Source organism: Orcinus orca, chromosome 14 (genome assembly GCF_937001465.1).
Source record: "Orcinus orca chromosome 14, mOrcOrc1.1, whole genome shotgun sequence".
Lineage (NCBI taxonomy): Eukaryota > Metazoa > Chordata > Mammalia > Artiodactyla > Delphinidae > Orcinus > Orcinus orca.
This window is the reverse complement of record NC_064572.1, coordinates 15,592,904-15,615,861: the sequence shown is the minus strand read 5'-3', so window position 1 is coordinate 15,615,861 and position 22,958 is coordinate 15,592,904.

The window sequence follows — 22,958 nt, the reverse complement described above, 5'->3', positions numbered from 1 at the left end:
TCAACAGCATTTTGAGATTTTTTTGTTTACATGATGCATATCAATAGGTAGTGATAATGTTTCCCTCTTGAACTGCCATAAAATTTGCTTCTAAGTATTGCGGCACTTGACATGTTCTAGTTTGCATTATACACACATGTACAAACACACACACACACGTATATGGAAACTTATACTCTGCTCCCCGCAAGAGCCTTTTAAGAACTTTGTTCATAAGATCTAGCTGGAGGCCACAGGCACTACTGTACCTCCGGGGAGAGGTCTGGAGAGGACTGACTGCATAACCCTTAGACCCCGAACCACCACCTCAACAACAGTAGCTCGGATTTCATTTTTTTTACTTAATAAAGTATCATATCGTATTTAGTTTTATTTTTAAGGTATTTTCCACTGTTTTTTTTTAAAGTCTGGATTCTTGTTTCAAAGTTTAAGAGATTTCCTACAGTTACCTCCTGTATACCCACACTACCAGGAGATCTAAAACAGAACTTCTTCCAGATTCGGCAGAATTAAACTTCATCACAAAGGAGACAGTTCTCTCAAGAACTTCAGATCAAGCATCCAACGAATTCCTTCTGTGCAAGACCTTTAGATCAAGACCCCAGGCCTCGGACTGCCAATTTCTTTAGTCTTTTTCTCTTTCTTTTCCTCATTGCCATTTCCCCTGTTCTCTCTTGCTTTAAAATTTTGATAGTTAAAATGAAGCTCTTAAAGTTTCTCCTTTTAACGTTGGTTCTGTAGACAAAGCTAGAGAATGAACACAAATCCATGGATATTAAACCTGTCTTACCTACAAACTCCAGAAGGGATGGGATCGATTCTCCTTCCCAATCCCAGGTGGGGCAGGATTTGGTCTAAGAGGCATGGTCCCAAGCCTTCTGATAATTCTCACGTGAGTGCTTGTTTTCACCACAGTTCGCGGGTTTTCTCCTGACTCTTAAATGCTCCTGCACAGCTATGAACTCAGCTAATGGTTGAAGTCCAACTACAGCGTCAAAAGCTGCAAAAAGCCCCAATGGCAGTGACGTTCAGTGAGTCTGAGACGGCAAGGGACGCAGGTGATGTAACTGCTTTAGAGTCAGAGCAGAGCCACAATTCCCCTGCAGACCAAGAGGACGGCCCAGAAGAGACCTTGTAAAACTAAAACTTTCTCCCGTGGGTCTAGCATTTCTTTGACCCCTCAGCTTTTCCTTCCCTCTACTTTTGTACATGATTAGCTACCGCTACAGCCCCTGCTCCGCCTTCCTGCTAAACCTGAACTCTCCAACCGTTAACTTCTGAACTGCAAGAGTAATTCCTGCCTTTTCCAAAAGCCATTTTGACCAACTATTCCTAAAACTAGCTGAACTTCAGCGTATGCATCTGCCTAAAACTCTATAAAAACTCCACCTTTCTATTCCAAGATAGGACACTGCTTTGGAGTTCTTCTCATGTCACAGTATTACAAATAAAGGCATAAGTTTATTGTGCCCTGGATAATCTTCTTCCACACTACCTTGCTCAACTCATTTAAAAAAATAAATGGAGAACGCAAACTCACACCCAGTTTTCTGTTGACCAGTAGACTGCTCTTACTGATATATGATACTGACTCATAATCCGAACTGCCATATGAATTCAAAGGAGAGAGTGATCCTTTTTTCCTAGTTATATGTGATGGGAGATGCTTAGGAAAATACAAAAATCAGGCCTGACACTCTGAACACCAATATTTCTTTTTTTTTGTGGTACGCGGGCCTCTCACTGTTGTGGCCTCTCCCGTTGCGGAGCACAAGCACCGGACGCGCAGGCTCAGCGGCCATGGCTCACGGGCCTAGCCGTTCCTCGGCATGTGGGATCTTCCCGGTGGGATCCTCCCGGACCGGGGCATGAACCCGTGTCCCCTGCATCGGCAGGCGGACTCTCAACCACTGCGCCACCAGGTAAGCCCTGAACACCAATATTTAATGAGATATTCTTCTTAAAGGATTTTATGAAACAGAAAAATAATGACAATTTTTAGTAAGTAAGCTATGAAAATGTCACTACAGCCTATTCCTATTTGCACTCATGGAGGATAAATACTATCTCTCACTTAAAAGTCCTTTGTTTAGGAATTAATTGTGCTTCTTTGTTTTTCCTTATTTCCATAGAAATAACGAAGAAGTTTGCAAGTTTGCCCTTAGTATCCAAAATAAGGCAAAAGAATGTCAACATTTCATTTCCTCAAAGATTAACAATCTATGCTCAAAGCAATGTAAATAAAGGTGAAACCACTTTTGCAGGCTGCTGGAGTGATCCCTTGCTATTCCCAACAGCAGCTCAGGGGTAAACTACTGTCCATAATCCTCTCTATTCTGCCTCTTCTCTTACCACGCTTTACAATAAGCATGTAATAAGAAATGCCAATTGTAGAATTCAGGACTATTAGGACAATTACAGTTTCCTGCGTTCAGGAAAATTGCTGGAAGCATGGCAAAATAAACATGAGTGTGATAGAATAGGTACTCTCTATATTGTTGGATGCACTGTTTTACTGTAGAAAGAGCTTTGCTTTCCTGGCTTTTGGTCCCATTTTATAATTTCAGAATCAAAGCATAGCACAGTTCAGAGAAGTAGAAGTGCTACAGTCGACACACAGCACAAGATGTGGTTAGAAAGAAGGCATCTGCAGAAGGGATGAGGATGATGCTTGAATCTTGGCTGGCTGTAAGGACTGAACAGTTAAGCAGAGCAATTTGTCACAGTCAGATTTAGAGTAACAACTCTGGAATGATGAGACACACAAAAGGATAAGCGCTATTTATCACGACTGCTTGGAACTACAAATCAGTAAGCAGCCATAGAGGATGCCCAGAACCCCTCTTCAAGCCCAAGGTATTCATTCACCAGCTGGTGAATGAGAAGGCTCATGCCTCAGTCCCTTTCTGGGTAGGGCAAAGGGGGCTGCCATGGTCAAGGTTATAACTCCGTCCAGGGACACCCAGCATGCAGTGACTGGTGAATACAGAAGGATGAAGACCAGATATTGTCTCAAATTAGAGCAGTTCTGAAATTGCTGAGACCTTTGCTTTAATTTTATTGTAGGTTAGATTCTCCATCAGCCCAGTCCTGTTTCTTTCACTCCATTACAGTGTTACAAGTGCTAACAAAAGTACTCCAGAATAAACCTCCTGCACACAATCTCCCTGAGTCTATTTCTTAGGAACCCCGACCTAAGACAACAGCTTTCCTATGGACAAACTTCTCAAATGACCAGTTCCTTTGTACACGTTATAAAGCCACCAGCAAAAGAATCTTCGATAAAAAAGACAATTGTATGAATCATCAGAATATATTAACTTCAACAGAAAAATAGTATCCTGCGCTTAACTGTCTTGATCTTACTTCGGACACTCTGGAAGCCCTGGTTTTATTTTTGGACGCCACTATTTTAGACAAATGTACATAATTTGGAGAGGTTTCAAAGAAAGACAAGTCAAATGATTAAATTATGAGAATAAAATTCGTATAAAACGTGCCAGGAACATTTGGCCTTTAGAAAGGAAGGGGAGGGGGGTCATTCTACCAATAGTCTTCAAATAATGCCTATTTTTCAAGTGAGTAATAGATTTGAGAGATAACTGTGAGGTCAAGCTGGGGGGACAGGCAAAGATTGGGTCATCATAGACCAGGATTCCTGCACTAGCCTCCAAACTCCTTTCCCGGCCTCCATGATTGGCACCCTACAATTCCATCTCCTTGCAGCATCCAGAGTGATCCTTTAAAAAGCATGAGATATCACGTTATCCTTCTCTTCAAATCCGTCTTTTTGTTTTCCATTGCCCCTAGAATAAAATTCTAGGTCCTTATCAGGACCTACAGATGCTTCATGATCAAGCCCTGGATATCTGTGGCTTGTCTACTCCCACTCACCACTGCACTGCCTCCCCTCCATCCCAGCCTCCTGGATGGCCTCAAACAGGACCTGCCGCACTCTGCTCAGGGATCTCCTCCTGGATGTGTTGATCAACCAAAAGTCCTTCCCACAGCTACCACAAACCCGCCACGTCACTCACTGTCTTTAAGAGTATATATGTATATATATATATATTCATATTCTTTAAGAGTATATATCCTCTTTATATTCATATATAATCGTATTCATGTATATTCATATATATTCATCTTTAAATACACTGAATAAACCTCACAAATTTTGATACACAATATTTTATTTTTCTTCAGTCTTAAACCCCATTTTGACATCCACACTAATCCATGGGTTCTTTTAAATAACTTGTTCCTTCAAAATATATGAGGTATTCATACTTTCATATTGTATTGTATCTTAACTGTAGTGAGAGAAAGTGGTCTGCATGTATCATTTCTTTGACATTAGGTGAGGCTTCCTTAGTAACTTTAAATATAATAAATTTTTAAATGTCTTATGTTTTCTTGAAATAAATATATAATTCTATCTACTGCATATAATGCTCTGTACTTATCAGATTAAGGTTTTTGATTATGTTCAACTATATACTTAATATTTTGTATTTCTGTGATCAATCTCCAGTAGGCTTATGTTCAAATCAACAATGTGATAGTAAATATGTTCTCAAAGTTCTATAAGATTATTTTGAAAATATTTTACTTATAGAGTATTTACTATGGTCCAGATTACTCTTGTTAGCACTTTGCAAATATTAACTCACTTAAAGTCATTATTGTTGAATTTTCTTGGAGGACTTTTCCAATTGTGATTAAGCACTTTCCCTATCAGTTTGCGCTGAAATTGTTAGATTTTCACTTACATGATACTTAAAACATACAATTATTATTTCATCCATGATACCTTTATTTTAGTAATAGTAGTAGTAGTAGTTTTAATGTCTTTGGGCATTTTAGTCTCTTTTATTCTGCCCACATTCTTAAAGAGTATTTTACCATGCATAACTTTCTAGATTAAAGATATAGCTCTATTATCCTTTATGTCAAGCCTACTATATGGCACTTGTATTAGTCAAGCTATTGCTGTATAAAATAATCAACCCCAAAACTCAACAGTTTAAAAGAACATTCATTCATACTCATGAATCTACAGGTAGTCTTGGGATCAGCTGACCTAGTTAAGACTTGGCAAGACACAGCACTGAGCTACAGGTCGACCCAGACCTAACACTCTCACTTCTGCACACATACAACTGGACAAAGCTAGACACATGGCCAAATACAGAGTCCAGAGGTAGGAAGTACACTCTTCCGCTAAATGGAGGGACTGCACAGCATGACAAAGGGAGGGTTTCAAGATTCAAGAGGAGAATTCGTTCTCCCTTAGTCCTTGTAGGTTACTTCCAAGCTGAAAACTCACCTATCTACTTATTAGAAACATTCTCAGACTTCATCCTTTTGAATATCGTTTCAAACTATTCTCTCCATCTTCATTCTCTGTAGCTTCCTTCAGAAGTATGTTGCAGACTTTCCAACTATCCTTTAAGTCACAATTCTATTTTTCATAATATTTTCTACCGACTTGATATCCTTTTTCTATACCTGACAAGAAAATAAAATTCTGCCACATATTTTCTTTGTTTTTTGGATATCTAAAATTAACACTTTTATTTCAAACGCATAAATCATACAATAATATATACTCATTCTACAGAAAATTTTAATGTATATAAAGTTAAATCTTCTTCAAACTTTTCCAGCCTCAACCCCAGGCTCTCAAAGTTACTTCCCAACTCTAAAAATAATCATTCTTATGCATTTAGAGTATAATCTTTCTGACTTGTTTGTTAGAATATATGTATATAGACATGAACATATAGACATGTCTTTGTTTTGTGAAAAGCTTTACTACAACATCACATATGTATTTTCATGGGCAGAGCCAAGCACTGGACAGCCCTTCAAGTGAAGGGCCCTGCATATTATGCTTCACTAGCTTTCTGGTAAATCGGTCTGTCCATATTCACAGCAATGTACTTATTTTTCACTGAAAAATTTACACTGGCTGTGTTTTCACTGAAAATAACATATAGCTTACATAATTCATTTTAAAGATTTCATTTAATTAATTTAGTAATAAGTTATCATATTGTATCTTTAATCAAAAACTTTGAAAGAGCCTCGGCGTTAATGGATAAATATGTCTCGGCATACACAGCAAGAAGCCCAGTCTTTGCATGAAAAATATACACATTTTCAACTTGATCATATATTGTGAAACTGTCCTGCAAAGACAGTGTTATAATTTATACATTTTTCAGAAGCTGATATTATTAGTCACTTTGTCTATTCTTAAGCACTGAATTAATTGGTTTATCTTAATGCTTTGAATTCTATATTGGTGGATTTAAATTAAATGTGTGCTTTCTCCACTAAAGAAGATAAAACTCTTGAGGGACGAAATGGAGAATAATAATAGATTATATATCATTTAATGAACTTGAAAAACAAAACATCAAATGAGACTAGCCCCATCCTATTACATCAAAAAAATCATGAGACATGCATGAGACATTTTTGCATACATTTTGGAATACTCTGGTGTCATCAGCTAACCTGACCATGCATAAATCATAGTTTGCTCACAACAGCCCCAATTTAACTGTTGTCCCAGCATCATGTCCCCGTTTGTACTTGCCCCAGATTTTTTTCATTTCTAGCAATGATTATTGTTAATAGTTGCACTGAAACAATCCAGGAAGGACTAGAGAGAACTCCACGCTGTACTCCTAGCTTCTCTTTTGCTCTTTTCTAGTAGTATGTGAGACATATTAACAGGCAACAGAATCCTCATGCACACACATGGTGAATCAGAAAAATATAATCAGTGACAACTTATCTCTCTTTCCTAACACTTTCCAGATGCAATGTAGCTCAGACCTCACTTACAACAACAGCATAAAATGCACTTACTGATGAAACTATTCAGGCAGCTAACTCCTTCTTGTCTAGGGTAGTGGTCAGAGCGTTATTCAACATGCGTGCCCTTGTAAGCCACTTGGCTTACCAGGCAGTTGTTCCTAAACCAGCAATGCACTGTAAGATGTGAAAGCTTCTAGGCTACCAATTGGTAGGGCCAGTGGGAAATGTAGGACATTACATTAAAACATATGTGAAATATATGGGAAATAGAGGCCAAGCCATCCTGCCATAGAATTTCTAAATAATAAACTGAATGTTCTTGCTATAGTACTTTTTATATTTATCACACAGTGTATAACTATATTTTATTTTGTTTATTCTATTGTTTCATAAATATTCTTTTTATTTTGCAGTCACACACAAATAACATGGTTCAGCATTTTTGAAGAGACTCAAGTTTCATTATAATCATTCTGCCTTTCTCTCAAATTCTGAATTAACTTCATTAATCCTTTCAGCTTAGAATTTGGCACTTTGATTCTCAGGTAGTAACATTCACTTAAATTAAACAAAGTTTCATTGACTGACTGCTATATAATATATTGGATTAGTGCTCAAGCTCTGAAGCTTACAGACCTGGCTTTGAATAGTAGCTCAAATTATTCACTATTTAAACTTTGTGCACATTAGTTAACCTCCACACAATTCCGTTTCCTCACCTGTAAAAGGATCATAATATCCTGAGATAAAACATTAGTAACCCAGAAACAAGCCATAAAAATCAAGGAAAAATGAAGTGGTCAGGGAGAAAGGAATTTTCCTTTACCCTTCTAGGTTCTTCTGACTGCTCTAAGAGTTAAATTGACATGTGACAGATTAACAGGAAAAAAATCAAACGAAGTTTAATAACACATATACATGAGTTAACTTACCAAAATGGCTGAAACCCTCACCTTACATAACGTCTTCAGCTAAAGACCAAAGAGGATGTTAGCGGTAGCAGTTTAGGACTCCAAAGGGGAGAAAGGCAATTGACATGGAGATGGAAAAGCAAATATTTGGTGAACAAACGTTTTCTGGTTCATGCAGAGACAATGGGAAACAGAGTAGAATTTTAACAAACAGACTTTGCTAGGTTTCTCCCTGTCTACTTCATTTGGCTCATAATATAGTTACCTATGGTGATAGCTCCTTTCCTGGAACAGGTCTTCTATCTTCATTCTTTTAGGCAGTTAGGGGGAAGGTCAAAGTTTCTTTCTGAGTCTTTGGGCCTTGATTGTTTTTAGCTTAAAATAATCTGTATGCCAGAGAGATATTTTGGAGTGGCAAGGTTTTTTTGTTTTGTTTTGTTTTGGGATTTTTTTAGCTTTTATTTTTGAAGTATAGTTGATTTACAATATTGTGTTAGTTTCACGTGTAAAGCAAAGTGGTTCAGTTTTTTTTGAGATTATATTTCACTATAGGTTATTACAAGATATTAAATATAATTCCCTGTGCTATACAGTAAATCCTTGTTGCTTGTCTATTTTATGTATAGTAGTATCTGTTAATCACATACTCCCTTTCCCCTTTGGTAACTATAAGCTGTTTTCTATGTCTGCGAGTCTGTTTCTGTTTCATATGTAGATTCATTTGTATTATTCTTAGATTCCACATATAACTGATAAAATGTGATATATGTAATATATGTAATATATGTCTTTCTCTGTCTGACATACTTCACTAAGTATAATATTCTCTAGGTCCATTCATGTTGCTGCAAATGGCAATAGTTCTTTTTTTCTTTTTTTTCAGTATGTTTTTTCACTGTTGTGGCCTCTTCCGTTGCGGAGCACAGGCTCCGGACACGCAGGTCCAGCGGCCATGGCTCACGGGCCCAGCCGCTCTGCAGCACGTGGGATCCTCCCAGACCGGGGCACGAACCCATGTCCCCTACATCGGCAGGCAGACTCTCAACCACTACGCCACCAGGGAAGCCCTAGTTCATTCTTTCTTCATTCTTTTTTACTCAGCCATTTTTTGTGGCTGAGTAATATTCCTGTGTATATATACACCACATCTTCTTAAACCTAATTGTCTGTTGGTGGGCACTTGGATCATTTCCATGTTTTGTCTATTGTAAGTAGTTCTGTTATGAATATTGGGGTGCATATACCTTTTCAAATGAGAATTTTCATTTTTTTCCGGATATATACCCAGGGGTGGGATTGCTGGATCACATAGTAGGTCTATTTTTAGTTTTATAAGGAACCTCCATACTGTTTTCCATAGTGGCTACACCAACTTACATTCTGGGGTGCAAGTTTCATTCCCTACAAAGTTATTATTCGAAAGTTAATCAATTCAGATTATTGAGCAATTGTTACATCTCCAGGTTTGTCTAGTAATGCAAATATTTGGTGAAAACTTTTTTGTTGTTGTTTGGTTTCAACTTGAATGGAATGCAAATCTGAATATTTCTAGGATTACATGAAACTTTGTATATATGCATATTGCAGTAAGTTGGAAAAATAATAATGTCACTTTGCCACCAAAACAAATTGCACTGCATTTTTGCATTGTCCGATGTACATATTAGTGCAAGCCATTTGCTAATTATTAATAAATTAAGCAGAGCAAATAGCTTTAAAGCGCCTTATCTCTCTAGATTGGAAAGCCTAGGGGAATCATACAGCCCCATTCTTAGTCTATAGGATTGGCTGAGTGAAAAAAAAAAAAATGAATGAAGTAAAGAGATAGAACTAAATGCTTTACTGTACCATCATTACTGAATACTAGTTCTCTAAGTTTTAAAATGTTTTGAGTTCCATTTTATAAATACATAGTATCATCTCTCTATAGCATAGTAAGGTTAAATAAAATAATTATTTATTTGTGAATTATACTGTCATATTCAAGGTCCTACTGAGTTAAAAAAAATCTGACCTGATCTTTCTAGCCATAAGGATTATTTACTATAATAGTATAAATTACCAATACCTCTGTCCCTTTGTGCATCACAAATGAGCCATCAGAGGTTGCAAGTTTCGGTGGCAGGTAAAGGAATTTCACTGGAGCAGAGCAAGCAGCCAAATGAATGAAGACTGTGCTGACCAGACCAATGCTGGGGGCAATGAGATAACGTTTTACTTCCACATATCCCTGAGAACAAATGCAGACTAATTCCCCAAAGGCTGGTGTTTTTCTCCGTAAAATACACGGGGGAAATATAATGGCAGTAGTCTGGTCTGCGTTTTTATTTGGAAAGTGAATTTGCTACTTTCAGGGGAATTACAGGCTTGACACTTGGAACTGTGTACAGTGAGGTCCCAGTATAGACACAAATTAATGTCTTGTCACAGTCTGGGGCATGGCTGCTGGACTGACTTGGCCTGAGGGCCTGGGGAGCTAAGATTGCCCATGTATTAAGGCAGTGGTCCCCAAACTTTTTGGCACCAGGGACTGGTTTCATGGAAGCCAATTTTTCCATGGACCCAGGGGATGGGGGATGGTTTCGGGACGATTCAAGCACAGTACATTTATTGTGTACTTTATTTCTATTATTATTACATTGTAATATATAATGAAATAATTATACATCACACCATAATGCACCATCAGTGGGAGCCCTGAGCTTGTTTTCACTTGCCACTCACTGACAGGGTTTTGATATGAGTCCGCAAGCAGTTGATTTATTATGGTCTCTGTGCAGTCAAACCTCTCTGCTAATGATAATCTGTATTAGCAGCCGCTCCCCAGCACGAGCATCACCGCCTCAGCTCCACCTCAGATCATCAGGCATTAGATTCTCATAAGGAGCACGCAACCTAGATCTCTTGCACGTGCAGTTCACGGTAGGGTTCATGCTCCTATGAGAATCTAATGCTGCTGCTGATCTGACAGGAGGTGGAGCTCAGGCGGTAATGTGAGCAATGGGAAGTGTCTGTAAATACAGATGAAGCTTCACTCACTCGCCCATTGCTCACCTCCTGCTGTGCAACCCGGTTCCTAACAGGCCACCCCAGGGGTTGGGGACCCCTGTATTACGGGAAGAAGAAAGCTCAGTGTGAGGCAATTTGGAATTCAATATTCTAACCCCATAATGGAAAACAAAAGAAGGTATAATAGTGGCAGCTACACAGCAATACTGGTGAACTAGTGGCAAAGGAATATTATGAGTGACTCTATTGCTCCTTCAGGATCCCATAAAACATACTTCTAACCTCAGACCACAAGGGGTACAACATGCAAGAAAGAAATCAGATGTGGCTGGTGTCCAATTCCTTGAGACCTATATGTCCTGGATCATGCATAATACAAAGGCACATCTATTTCACTGAGAAAAATACCAACCTTCAGGGAATTAGTCTAAACTTGCTCTCAATGATGTGTCAAAGTGTAAAGTTGTCTCTTTTCTCTCCAGTACTGGTTGGTTCCAGTCCTCACTCATTTGTTCATAAGGTAATATTCAGAAATGTCTACAAACAGGCTCTGATATAGGTATTCAATTGCAAATGAAACAGACATATTCTTCTTTGTTAGAGCTTACTGTCTAGAGAAAGAGAGAAATAACATACAAGAAACCAATCAAACAAAATTTGATATAATCTGAGAATGATATTATGATAGGATCAAATTAGAAGCTAGGTAAATAGTTAGAGGGAAAGGACGTACTTAGCTCAGACAGGGCAGGCTGTCAGAGAAATTAGAACGAAAAGAAGATAAAGATGCCAGCCGTTCAAAATGCAGGGGGGAGGAAGAAGCACCTGTCACACTTCTTAGGAACCACAAACTCATGTGTTCTCACGGCATTATATCAAATTTTTTGTGATGTTTGTTAAATCTGCAGAAATTTTCCAGACACGATCTGAAACTTAAGGCTAACCATGTGAACTGTACTATCTAATTAATTATTTTACCCTTACCTTAAATCAATTTGCAAAAAAACAAACCGTATGTCATCATCTCATACTCAAAAGAATGCTCCAACTCAAAATTCAAATTTTCTATGACTATCAGTGTTTTAACTCCACACAATGAACCAGGCTTAAAACTCAGGAGTCATTCCATAGTTGTAGCCTCTTATCAAACCTTTTTGGTGCTATGTTATTTTTTTCATGGTTTAGGTTTCATGAAATATTTCACATATACAAAAGAATTACCATATGTACTTTATAGTTACATATGTATAATACAATATTTATTAAAAAGCCACTACTTATCTTTAGAAACAAAACATTAGCAATATTATTAAGGCCTTCTGAGTGCTTCTGCCCAATTTTATCATCTTCTCTACCAGCCAAAGGTAAGCAATATTTTTAATTCTATATTTGCCATTCCCTGGTTTTCTTTATTGCTTTTCTCCCTAGATTTGTGTTTCTAAATAAGATATTGTTTAGTTTTGCTTATCTTCAGACCTTAATAAATGTAAGTATATAAATTCGTCACTAATTTACTTTTTCATTGAATTTCATCCAATGTTGTGTTTCTACGACTCTGTTATAATCTGTAGGTATAGTTCATTCAATTTCACTGCTATATACTATTCCATCATATGAATTTTCCAAAATGGGTTATTAATTTTCCCATTAATAGACCAGGGGTGCTTTCCAATTTTTTGTAACTATAAATAATGTCACCATGAACATTCTCCTTATACACATGAAAATAGTTTCCATATAGTATATGATTAGCAGTAAAATGACTAGGTCATAGTATTGGTTCATATCTAAATTACTAGGTAATATCATTATTTTTTCCAGAGATAAATTCCACAAGCAGGTTCCACGAGTTCTCCTAGCCCACATCTCTACCATTTTCAGATTTTTAAATTTTTGCCAGTATATTACATGTAAACTGGTATCTCCTTTCATTTAAATTTGCATTTCTCTGATGACTCTTGATGTGCATTTTCATGTGTTTTGAGTCATTCATATGTCTTCTATGAACTGTCTGATTATGTCTTTAGCTCCTTTTATCTATTGGATTTATTGTCATTTCCTTGTGTTTTAAAAGTTTTTACATTTTCTTCATATGATTTCATTGTTCAAAATAAATTTTAGTTTGAATGTAATTAAATTTGTCAGTGTTTCTCAATGTTTTTTTCTTCTTTGATTTACAGAATCCCCCCCACCTCCATCCCAAGGTTAATTATCTGCTAAAATTTTTACATTTTGTTTTTAACCTATCTAGAATGTATTTTTGTGTATTTGTATACAATAAAGATCCCATTAAATAATTATTTCAGATATTTTTGAGTAGTCTGCCTATTCACTAGTGGTCTGCAATATCATCTCATTCATACACTGTATTCCTATGTGTGCAAGCATCTGATCTTGGGTTTTCTTTCTGTTCCATTTTTCACGTTTTGTATCATTTAACCAAAAGCACACTGCCTTAGTTGCTACAATTTTATTTTAAGTTTTTGTACCAAGTACAAAAGCTCCCCCTTCTTACTCTTACATATACATTTTAGAATCAGCCTTTCAAGTTAAAAAAAATGACTGGCATTCTGTTTGGAATTACACAGTATTGAAATAATGTTTTCAGTGAAACTGACATCATTATGACACCAAATGAGCATTTTATGTCTCTAGTACATTTGTCTTATTTATTTAATATCTTTCAAGACAGTTTTATAATTTTATCCATAAAGGTTTTACATGCCTTTGTTAAATATATTCCTTGATACTTATTCTCGTTGCTAGGTAAAGTACAATTTTTGTTTAATAACATTCACATGCTTTTAATAGCATTCAGATATATTCTTTGGTACTTCAGTATTCTATTGCCATTGCTATGTTAAGTAATAATTTTTCTTTTGATAAATAAGAAATGAAGTTCACTATTTTATATTGATCTTACTTTCAGTAAATTTGCTATATTAATTTTAATAATTGGTAAGTCCTGCGGCATTTCCCTTTCAAATGTTCTCACATCTGTCCCTTCCTCATGCCTAACTAGCTTACACACCATCTTGCACTTTCTTACACCAGGCCTCCATTCACATCAGACGTGAACTTCCAGAATAGCTTCTCAAATCTATGCACTTTCCAGGGCTTCACCGAACCCTAGTTTAGCTTACAGAGAATTTCTTAATGAGTGGAAATGAGCCTTCCTCCTTGATAAAAATGTTCAGCAGCTAAAATTTATATCCTACTAGATTTCCCCTGCCCCTCATTTAACTTCAACTAAAAAGTATATTTGCAATCTCAGTTTCCATCTCGGTATCTTTCTGTCCCATCAAATCGGCAATGATCTTTACTATCTCTCTCCCCTTACTCCAATATTCCACCTTTACTTGTATCTCTGAATGCTTCTGTTTTAAGCATTAGTCCTGGTCTTCTAATGTTTTTCTTACTTCCCATTAAAAAAACACAAAGAAACAAACAAACTACTCTCACCTTTGAAATCCAAGTAAAGCCCCTCTTCTATCTGAGTCTTTCTCCTGTGTTCCAATCCACTTTGATAGCTCACTATTCTGAATTCCTTAATAATTATTCTTTGCATTCTTAGGTTGTTAGAATACAACATAATGTGTTGTTTTCACCTTTTCATGTTTCATCTATCAAAAATAATTTATTGAGTTGGTAATATGTTGGTAATCTATTGGGTTGCAACCAAACCTCTTGGATGTGTTTAGAATATGACTCTTGGCATCACAAAAGTAACAATACATTGTAGGAGAGTAAAATTTGCCAAAATGTGTCTCTTTGGCATGATGGTTATATTAGGCTGGTTGGTTGTTTTTTTTTTTTTAAGAAACAAAAGGCTCAGGAAGAGCTTTTACCTCCTCCCCTGAATTGCCTAGAAGAATTTAGATAGGAGGCCAACCCCAGCAAGAGAGTTGTCACCAGAGCTAACTACAAAGAACGTGAGTTAGATGTGGTAGACTGGGGAGAACTTAGCAAGGCTTGTTCTGTCAAAGTCCTCTCTGTCTCTGCAGAGTATGGCAAACATTTGTTTACCCAAAATTTGTTTTTCTCATCTTCCTATAAATTGTTTTCCTCCCCTTGGAAATCCTAGACTCCTAACCCCTTTTCCTCTCAGATGACATATAAGCCTCAATTGCCTAACTTGCCCTTAGGCCCCATTTTCTTATGAAGCCCACGTATGTACGAAGTTAAATTTGATTTTCTCCTGTTCATCTGTCTCATGACAATTTAGTTTTTAGACCAGACAAAAGAACCTAGAACAGTAGAGGAAATTGTTTTCTTTCTTCGACATTAAACTGAAAAGTAATAGCTGCTCATGTAAACTGATACAGCCACTATGGAGAACAGTATGGAGGTTACTTAAAAAACTAAAAATAGAACTACCATATGACCCAGCAATTCCACTACTTGGCATATACCCTGAGAAAACCATAATTCAAAAAGAGTCATGTACCACAGTGTTCACTGCAGCACTATTTACAATAGCCAGGATATGGAAGCAACCTAAGTGTCCATCGACAGATGAATGGATAAAGATGTGGCACATACACACAACGGACTATTACTCAGCCATAAAAATAAACGAAATTGAGTTATTTGTAGAAAGACAGATAGACCTAGAATCTGTCATACAGAGTGAAGTAAGTCAGAAAGAGAAAAACAAATATATGTTAACACATATATATGGATCTTAAAAAAACAAAAAAATGGTTCTGAAGAACCTAGGGGCAGGACAGGAATAAAGACGCAGATGTAGAGAATGGACTTGAGGACACAGGGAGGGGGAAGGGTAAGCTGAGACGAAGTGAGAGAGTGGCATGGACATATATACACTACCAAATGTAAAATAGCTAGCTAGTGGGAAGCAGCTGCATAGCATAGGGAGATCAGCTCGTGCTTTGTAATCACCTAGAGGGGTGGGATACGGAGGGTGGGAGGGAGACGCAACAGGGAGGGGATATAGGGATATATGTATACATATAGCTGATTCACTTTGTTATACAGCAGCAACTAACACAACAAAGTAAAGCAATTATACTCCAATAAAAGATGTTAAAAGTAATAGCTGCTCAATCAATATCTGTTTATTAATCTCCCTTGTTCACTCCTCAGTTCCTACAATAGAGCAATTTTGCACATGATAAACATTTAATGTACATATTTATTTAAGGAATCAATGAGTATGTTTTATTAAGAAAATAATATGTTTTCCTTTAATGTGAGTTGCATTTTCCTTTCTAACCTGGAAAGGTTTTATAAAAATGATAGGTTTTCTTTGGAAAAATTTATATATGGTGTAATGAAAATGCCAGGATGCTAATATATGTTTTGTCTGGTTTGCCTGACCTCTATTAATATAAGCTATCTTATTCCAAATCAGTTTAACAAAAGTAATCATCATGACTTTGTTTGGTGTTAACATTAGATGGGTTACATTAACACTTCATTACGAGTATATCTTATTTCTCTCGCCAAAGCTCTATCAATAACAGGGATATATGCCTGTGATTGTCAAACATCTTATCTAGAAAAGAGAATACTTTAGTTTGACGTCTTCCACAGAACTAGTCATTTATAAGATACAATTTCCACAGCCTGCCTATTTACTTGAGAGTCAATTAATTCACTTCCAACCACCTCCTTTAAAGACTGTAGTATTTATACTTCAACTTCAGTTGAATCTGTTTGAACTTTAAGACAGGAAGCAGTAATGCATGATACAACACTTATAATAAACTCCCTAAATGGAAAAAGATTTTGCAATGCTAAGTATCAAAGTTTATAATTAAATGAGAAATATTTGGACAATGTTTTTAAAGGATCCATTTCTTCTGTTTATTTTATTTCAGGGAAGTAGTAGATGCTAAAAATGTATGTTTCCAATTTTAGGTCCTATCATTCTAGGAAATATAAAAGTAGAGAGCTAATGAAGCTCTACATAAACACCTTTACAAGTACTGAAATCTTACAAGCCACTAGTTTATACTCTCTTAATAGCTTCCTGTAAGCTAAAATAATTTTCTTCCAGAATGTAGTGACTAAGATATTTCATCATGTTTTTAACTAGTGCTATAATTTCTTTTACTATGATGGATAGTGAACATTTCCTGAAATCTTCCTCCGACCCTTCAAAAAATAACTCAGTTAAAAGAGATATTAAAACTGGGGGAGGGATAAATTAGGAGTTTGGGATTAACATATACATACTACTATACACAAAATAGATTATCAACAAGAACCTACTGTATAGCTCAGGGAACTCTACTCAATATTCTGTAATAATCTATATGGGAAAAGAATCTGAAAAAGAATGGATATATGTATATGTATAACTGAATGACTTTGCCATACACCTGAAACCAACACAACATTGTAAATCAACTAAATTCCAATATAAAATAAAAATTAAATTTAAAAATAAATTATGCAAGGGCTTCCCTGGTGGCGCAGTGGTTGAGAGTCCGCCTGCCGATGCAGGGGACACGGGTTAGTGCCCCGGTCCGGGAGGATACCACATGCCGCGGAGCGGCTGGGCCCATGAGCCATGGCCACTGAGCCTGCACGTCCGGAGCCTGTGTTCCGCAAAGGGAGAGGCCACAACAGTGAGAGGCCCACGTACCGCAAATAAATAAATGAATAAATAAATAATGCAAAAAAAGAGATGAAAACTGCAATAAACCACCTTTAAGAAAAGCTGACAAAAACAAAGTTAGAACAATTGCTTAATTAAAAGATTTATCAGAGATTTTAATAAGCTTTATGAAATTGCAGGAGAGGCAACACTGCATGTGGGTTTTCCCAAATATCTGTAATCATAGAACCCTTTTTTTGGTCAACTTTATCATAGGACTGAAAACATTTTATGAAAAATCTTGGTATAGTGGAAATATTACTGGTTCTGGATTACTGAAGACTATATTCAAATCCCAGTTCCTCCCAATTTTGCCTCTGTTAACTAAATTTTTGAGCCTTGATATCATCATATGTAAACAGGGAATATTCCTGACCTAGTAGGGCCATTGTATAACTGCATTAAACTAATTCAATTGATTCAATTCAACAAACATTTACTTAGGTCCTAGGCAATGACCAGCACTTGGTTAGGCACTAAAGATAAAGAGATGAATAAGACATAACCCCTGACCTCAAGGAGTTCATTGTTTTCAAACTCACTGGCCATGTGCTACCATGGGAATTTGTCTTTTCTTGGTTCTCATGTACTACACTCTTCTTTGTCTCTTTCCCTTTTCTCTGGCCACCAGCTCTAAACCATTACAATCCTAACCAGAACAGTTCAGCTCTCCATTTCCCCAAAACAAGTATCCTTGAACACCCAAAATCCATAGATGGCAAACAAAAGGCCATAAATTCTGGGCACCTATCCACATACATTCAAAGAATGGCAAAATGTTTGAAATTAGAGATTTTTCTTGAACAGACTCCAGATCAAATTCTTAACAATTCTTTCATCTAGTCTTCTCATAGGTAGAGTGAAGTGACTGAAATGTAACATCTTTGGTTTTTTTTTGCGGTACACAGGCCTCTCACTGTTGTGGCCTCTCCTGTTGCGGAGCACAGGCTCCGGACGCGCAGGCTCAGCGGCCATGGCTCACAGGCCCAGCCGCTCCGCGGCATGTGGGATCCTCCCGGACCGGGGCACTAACCCGTGTCCCCTGCATCGGCAGGCGGACTCTCAACCACTGCGCCACCAGGGAAGCCCGAAATGTAACATCTTGAAGGTCCTGAGGTCATGTGGATGTGGTTATTAGTATTATTTTATCTGTTTTCACTTAGTTGTTCCTATATAACATATTTTTCAACCAAATAATGTACATGAAGAAAGCTGTCTTATCCTTAAAAATCAGCAGTTGTTTCCATTAACATAGCAGTATGTTCCAATGAAGAAAAGGAAGAAAAATAGACATAAAACTGCAAATTAACAAAAAGAACATATTCATATGAACACTGAACATTTCTTATGTAATAAAATAGAATGTATTCAGCTAAACAAATTATAATTTATTCCAATTCAAAATAAATGTTGGAGTATCTACTATATCAAAGCAATTAAGGCAGTTGCAAAAATTTTAAAAAGGATGATATATCCACAGCTTTAAAATAATTTAAATTTTATACTAATGATAAACAATTAAGTATTTATTGAACCGTTGCTATGTGTGAAGCATTGTTACAGGTCTTTTCATTTGCTTTGTTTTATTCTGACTGTGAGGGAAAAGTTTAGAAGCTGAAGCTTCACATTAGAATTTTCAGGAAGGGAAAAAAAACTTGACAGAGTATTTGAGCAGACAATGCTTACTTCTACCTGATAGACAGCAATAAATATAGAAAGCTTTAAATATACAAATATCCTAAAAAATCCACTCAGCCATTATTTAAGTTTTGGTTGATTTGTGTTTTCAAAGTTGATTGGTTACTGTAATTGGCCATAATAGAAGCAAAATCTTTTTTAAAATTATGTTTTACAGGAAAAACAATAAGTCATGCAAAATACATTAATGAACATCAGAATTAAAATTTCATATCAGATCTGAATTGGCACTAAAAATATTTCCAACAGTATTCCCCTTCTACCACTATATTATACCTTGCACTGAGTTGCAATAGCAGAATAAGTAAGCCCTGGGCAGCCATGACTTTATCCCAATCCATAAAAATCTAGAAATGAGAATTTATGGAATAAGGATTATAGGGTCAACATTGGATTCTTGAGTCAACTAACTAGGGACTTAGAAAATAAGCTTACTTTCCACATTTCATGAATAATTTTATTCCCAACTCCATCAAAAGCCTGAAAGTCACTTTGTCTCATCTTATAATTTTTTGTCTTGCAAAAGGGGAAAATATTATTAGTCACTTTTTTTCTATGGAGGTAATGTAGGAAAAGAAAACATTTCCTATGCCATTTTAGATTTAATGACTGAAGTCTACAAATTAAATTGACAAAAGATTAACAGGAGAAAAGACATACAAATTTCACTGATGTTAATTTTTTTTTAATGTATGGGGACTTCACAGAAAAGAAGTGAAAATCCAAAGAGATGGTTAGACATGAGAGCTTACATACCATTTTAGCAAACAGTGATATATTCTGAAGAAGTGACTAAATAAAAGAAAGGCGGCTTGGGCTTCTAGGGACAATAAGTTGTGGGAAGGTAAATATATGGGGAAGTTAATGGAAGATAAGGGTTATTTTTTTTAAGGTTGTTTATTTTGTTTGTGCAGAATCATCTCAGTACTGACTCTGTCTTCTCCATGGCCATAAAGTTCCCCTGGAGAGGGGATTTATGGCAGTCTTTATTTCTCAGAAGTTTCTGCTTTTAGTAAGATAAGGGAAGCCCCAAGAAGACTTCTTTCTGAATCTGTCAATTCTCAATTGCCTTCAGCTCACAGTAATCCACATTCCAGTGTGGCATATTTGAGGGTAGCATACCTGATCCGCTTTAGTAGCAAAGTTTTAAGTGACAGTCTCAAACAAAAATGTTGTCACTTTACTTTTACAGTTTCTGTTACCAGAAACTAAAATAAACTCTTGCTTATGAACAGCTGTCAGGAGTCATCTTTAATTAGGATTCCAGCTATATTTTCATTTCCTGGGATAGTATAAGCTCAAGGTAGAAAGTCAGATTCCCTCAGGCACTTGTTAAATTCTGACTACCTTAGGCAATTCTAGAGCTTCCCTCCTCCACTAGGTTCACTTGAATTTTCAAGGATCTTACAGAAAACAAGTGTATCTACCTATTCAGAACATAAGCTCACAATTTCTGAAAATACGTTATTGGTGTGATGTAAATATCCAGGAGGAGGAGCCTACTTACTCTCTCGTTTCACACGTTCTATGTGATGCTTTGGATTCCAGAATAGGATTGATTAATCTAATCAGGCACCATGTAGAAGCTGGAGATGAATAGCTTCTTAAATGCTAAATGTCTCTTGTTAATAAAATCTATGTGGAATACTGCTGGCAAGTATGTCTGAGTAAGTTTCCAGGGCTTACCCTCCTTAGTAGAGGGGAGAATTGAGAAAGGTGAGGGTAATAAAGATTATAAATAAAATTTTCTGATATGTTATATAGGTGTAACTTAAGAGTTAGAACAATTCACAAATATTATCAAGTAGTTTCCTTGACATTCTTGTTCTACCCAACAAAACATCAGCGATGTTTTCCTTCAAAGTACTTTATCTTCCTTTTTGGAACCTTTTATTTTTTTTAGTTATACTATCACCAAAATAATTTTTCTAGGATTAGCTTCTTACTGGTGAAATTAGTAAAATGGCTAAACCATTATATACATTTATCCCAAAAGAGTAGTATATCTTTTAACCAAAAAAGCAGGGCTTACATGCCAAAGCAATTATATGCAGATTTCAGAGATGACTAAATATAGCAAGTATCCAAGTGTTAAATCCACTGTACCCATCTCTTAGGCAGCCAGTGAATCAAAGGCTGGTGTTCTTCTAGGTGGTCTACTCAAAACTTTTCCTAATTTTAAGATTATGAAGTGTGTTAAGTATCACTCCTGCCTCCATAATACTCCATGTCAAAATCTGCTGAGACACTGTTTGCTATTAGACTATAAACATAAAAATAATCGTCATTCCACAAATGACTATTGTCTGTCACTTTTGTGTACCTCTTATGTGCCCATCAACAAATGTGAAAACGGAAACACATAATGTCTGAGTCTAGCTCTCTACTATCTTTGCGTCAAGGGAGTCTTTCTTAGCACACTCAGACTAAAAACGATAAAAAAGCAAACTCCACCCATTTCTTTTTTGTGTGCAGGATCTAAAAGTAAACAGTGGTTCCAAGACCAGACTACAGTGTATATCTTACTCCGTCTAGATAAGTGCACTGTATATAGAAACTATAGCAGTGTATAGCTTTTAAAAATCCCATTATCTGTCATTTTGGATCAAAAGATGTGGGAGCAGATGGGCAATTACCTTGGATGAGAGAGAAGATGTAGTGCCAGAGGAACTACCAGAGTCTGATGACTGGGGTGACACTCTACAAGGCAGATGTAAAATTTAGTTTTGGTTATGACTTTTCTACTCAGCCTGCACTTTTTAGTTTGAGGTTACTGCTGATAATTTAAGAATTGAACATCAAATCAAATCTCCAGTGAATCCAGGTGGGTATTAAAAATGTCGCTAACAGAACTGAGTATAATTATGAATAAGAACACAGGCATTTATTCAGCAGAGAGAGTGTATTATGTGTGGGGTTGGAAGTTACAACCTGTACCATCAAAGCTGTCTTTAGCAGCTTCTAGCTGTGGGGTGTTTGGCAGTCGAGGTCACCAGCTGTTCTTCATGACCATACAGTGAAATAAGTAAATCATTTTTGCTCTGTTGTATAGGAACAGAAACTGCGAAAGGTTATAGAAACCTTGGAATAAATATAAACTAGAGGGTGTTATTTTAAATATTTTGAAAACTATGTGATAAGCTATATGTGTGTGTGTATAAAGTATCAAATGAAGCAAGGGAATTATCCTCTTATTTTGGAAGGTCTATTTAATTAAGCTGGAAATTTCAAACAGTATCAAAATGTCAGTGTTTGAGATTTGGGGATTAATTTAACTAAACTGGTTGTGTGGGCTCTACAAATTCAATTTACTATACTGATGGGATCACTTGAAAACTATATGACCTTAAAGTAAAATTGTAATAATGAATAAGATAAATATTACCTATGTTGTTCTTCCCATCCAAATATGTTGGTTATTTAATAAATCTTGATATTTCTTATTTCAGCTCAGTCATAAAAAGAGATCAGAAGACATCAGTCCCATCTTTACAACAGGAAAAATAGCTGAACAAACTTTAAAAAGAAATCTAGCATGTCTCTCTCTGTCACTCATAATTTTGGTTGGCTTGTGGCATCTTTTGAACATTTATTACCAATTTTGAAAAAAGATAAATCTCAAAGAATGTCTAGCCCTTTTTCTACAGTTGCTGTCTCTCAAATTCACAAAAAAGAAAGAAAGAAAAAAAAACTCTCCGTGTCAGTGAAGATGCCTGATAACAAAGGAAAACTGTTACCTTTGCTCAATCCTTGCTTGAAAACATCCTTCCTTTCTGCTCTTTCTGCCACTCATTGTCAAGATACAAGAAAAGTTATGGGTTTCTGAATCTTCTGGTTAATGCTAAGGGCAAACCAGGAAAGGAAGGTAGATTCTTACCTTTTAA